A 3,742-nucleotide genomic window follows, 5' to 3' on the forward strand; every position below is an offset into this window, starting at 1 on the left:
ATCTGTATAGTTCAATGGTTTGGCCGATGAGGATCCAAATAGTCATATAGAGAACTTTCTTGAGGTGTGTGATATACTTAAGATAAAGAGGGTGACGAATGATGCCATCAAGTTGAGAGCCTTCCCATTTTCCTTAAAGGGGAGAGCAAAGCAGTGGCTACACTCATTACCTAGAGCATCGATTACCACATGGGAGGAGATAGCAGAAGCTTTTCTGGCCTGTTATTTCCCTCCCGGAAAATCTGCAAAGCTTAGGAATAAGATCTCATCCTTTGTACAGTCCAAATTGGAGTCTCTATTTGAGACGTGGGAAAGGTTCAAGGAGCTCCTTAGAAAGTGCCCGCAACACGGATTAGTGGAGTGGATGATTGTTCAGACCTTTTATAACTGGTTAAATCCAAGTACAAGGCAACTCTTGGATGCTGCAGCAGGAGGTACCTTAGGTAGCAAGACCCCCAGAGAGGCGTGTTAACTAATTGAAGAAATGGGGTTAAATAGCTAACAATGGAATACCAGGGAAAAGAAAAAGGTGGCCGGGCTCCATGAGATAGATGCAGTAACTTCATTGGCGGCTCAAGTGGAATCATTGAGTAAGAAGTTAGATCTTATAACTTCTAATAGAGTGGTGGCCGTGACTACTTGCACCAGGTGTGGTGGAGGACATGCTCCCTTCGATTGCCTGATCTCTATTGGTGATGCATCTTCGATTGAGAATGTCGATTTTGTGGGTAATGCAATGAGGAACCAAGGAAATCCATACAGCAACACCTACAATCCGGGTTGGAAAAATCATCCCAATTTTTGGTGGAGCAACCAAGGTCCACAAAAGGCCATGGGGCCACCGGGTTTCCAACAACAACAAGCCCCAAACATGGAAAACCGAGTTTCAGGTTTGAAGACCCGAATGACCGATTTGAAGAAGGCCTTGACTAAGTTTGTGCAATCATTAGATTCAAGGTTTCAATCAGTCAAGGCTACACTTCACAACCACACTGCCTCTTTGCACAATCTTGAAAATCAAGTGGGGCAGATTGCATAGTATCTATCAAAAAGGCTACAAGGAAGCTTGCTGAGTAATACCGAGACAAATCCTAGAGAGCATGTGAAGATGATCACTTTGAAGATAGGCTTTCGAGTAAGAGGCCCAATGAACATGCACCCGAGGTTATAGAGGTTGAGGATGGAGCAAGCAAAGAAAAGGAGGTGGCACCCCCACCTTTCAAGCCAAGAATCCCTTATCCCTTTAGATTGAAGAATGACCAAGAGGGTGAACAGAACAAGAAGTTCTTGAGTTTGTTCAAGCAACTCCACATCATTATTCCTTTTGTTGAGGCATTGGCCCAAATGCCTAAGTATGCAAAATTCTTGAAGGACTTGTTGACTAACAAGAGGAAGTTGGAGGAGAGTGCTTCAGTGATCTTAGATGGGTCTTGCTCGGTGGTGTTGCAAAAGAACATGCCAAACAAGAAGGAAGACCCTGGAAGCTTCATCATTCCGTGTAATATTGCCAATTTGGGTGAAGAAATGGCATTGGCAGACTCAGGGGCCAGTATCAACATCATGCCATACACCTTCTTTCAGAAGCTAGGCTTGGGCAAGGTTAGACCCACTCAGATGACTTTACAATTGGCGGATCGAATGGTGAGACATCCAAGTGGTATCATCAAAGATGTGCTTGTCAAGGTGGACAAGTACATTTTTCCTGTAGATTTTGTTGTGCTAGACGTCGATGAGAATGCGGATGTACCTTTGATACTTGGGAGACCGTTCTTGCGGACTTCCAAGGCATTAATTGACATAGACGTCAGAAGCTAACATTGAGAGTTAGAGATGAGAAGCTCACATACTACCTTGCTGAAGTCATGTGGCATTTTCTTGATTTCGATGATACTTTATATTTTCTAGACACTACTGATGAGATTGTTTATGAATACATGTAGGAAATATTCAATCGGGACTCGTATGATAGTTTGTTTAACCAAGAGATGGAAAATAAAGAAGTTATGATGCTTGGTTCGACTGAAGAAGTACCATCTACTCCAGGGATCCTGAAGAAGGTGCTGTAGAAGATGAAGAGGGCGAGGAGACACCACCGGAAACGCTCCAAGGCTGTTGGAGATGCGCGTGAACCGAAAAATTGGATGGACCATTGCTAGGTGGTCCCAAGCCCGATAACTCCCCTCTACCTTCAAGAGACTTTGTTCATCATGCTTTCAAGCTATGAGTAACAGGGCAATCTTCATCTATGAACCCCCGTGAGGTAAGACAAGGTACGTCAAGCTTAGTGACATAAAACAAGCGCTTCTTTGTAGGCAACCCAAGTGTTTACTATTTTCTTAGTTAGTAGTTTAGTGTTTGAACGAATAAAGTGTTGAGTGTTGGTGTCTTGATTTTTAGATGCTTTTGCTGTGATTTTATTGTGGAGTTTAATTTCATCATGTGTTTTTATTTGAATTTAGTGAAGTTTTAGTCGTTTGAGATATCTCTCATGTTTTCACTGGCATAGTTTGCATAATAGGGCAGGCTCTGAGTGTGTAAACATGTTCGGGAATTTTCTGTAGAGCCTGTAGAGTTTTTAAGGCATCAAGGGAAAAAGCACAGGCATGTGGAATTTCCACACGCCCGTGGATCTGTATTGCGAGCTCATCCAGAGAAGGCACAGGGGGTGGACTCGTAGCTATTAGTGACCTCGTGACTTTCGCAAGCTCATGGGTAATTTTCTAAAGGACGTGCATTTTCCTGCAGAGACTTGGCAACTTATCCCGAGAGCACACAGGGGTGTGGACTCATCCCTGTGGGTAAACTTGTGAAAAACACACGGGCGTGGGTAATTTCTGGATGCCCGTGCAAAAGTCTGTAGAAGAGCTCACTCCATCCCGAGAAGGCACAGGGGCATGCGCTTGCCCTTGTGAGTTGGGCCTATGAATGTCCATGCCCTTGCGGAATTTCTGCACGCTCGTTTGGAATACTTAGCGATTTTTCTCACTTGGATAGAGAAGCCACAGGGCATGCGGCTGCCCCTGTGGGTCGGGCACACAGGTGTGGGTATTTTCCGCACGCCCGTGTGGTTGCGTTCAGAGAGATTGAGTGTTATCCCGAGAGCGCACAGGGGCGTGCGTCTACCCTGTGGCTCTCCCCTGTGGATTCGCACAGGTGTGGGTAATTTCCACATGCTCGTACGGATGTACAGGATGCGAAGAGGCGTGAGTTCCTTTTAAAGGATCTCTGTTTCGCTTCATCCTAACATTCTCCATTCGTCTAAGAGCACTCTCACATCGTTTCCTGACCTTGCATTTCTGATTTGAAAGGATTTTTACATGGTTTTCCGTATGATTCAAGGTTTTCAATCTCAACTCATCAGTAAGCCCTATCTTTTGTTTTGTTTTCTTCGCCAATTCTTGATCTTAATCGATGAAACAAGTTAATAATGCTTCGTTTCTATAATTAGAATGATTATGCATGTTTATAATGAAGTTAGAAGCGATTTAACGATATATTTTTGGATTTTTGAGATGCGGCCCCGCGTTTTTCATGCCCCGTGGATCCACATGGGCATGCGGAAATTCCACACCACCGTGTCGATTTCTGCAGCATTACTTAATTAACTGGTTGATCAATTTTCTTTCAAATTTTGCAGATTATGGCACCTCGGTCAAAGAAGCAAGATGAGAAACAGCCGCGTGAGTCGTCTCCCGAGTCCGAGAGCATGAGATTCACTATCCACGAGTATTAGGCTCGTTTT

At 44.2% G+C, this 3,742-nt stretch overlaps 1 non-coding gene across 1 annotated transcript; it reads right to left on the reverse strand.

Annotated features, from left to right (window-relative positions):
* Positions 1 to 247: 247 nt before the first annotated feature.
* Positions 248 to 354, reverse strand: LOC120251018. Its single transcript, XR_005533342.1, has one exon. It is a non-coding gene; the product is annotated as a small nucleolar RNA R71 (small nucleolar RNA).
* Between the last annotated feature and the right edge of the window lie 3,388 nt (positions 355 to 3,742).

Source organism: Dioscorea cayenensis, chromosome 19, assembly GCF_009730915.1.
Source record: "Dioscorea cayenensis subsp. rotundata cultivar TDr96_F1 chromosome 19, TDr96_F1_v2_PseudoChromosome.rev07_lg8_w22 25.fasta, whole genome shotgun sequence".
Taxonomy (NCBI): domain Eukaryota; kingdom Viridiplantae; phylum Streptophyta; class Magnoliopsida; order Dioscoreales; family Dioscoreaceae; genus Dioscorea; species Dioscorea cayenensis.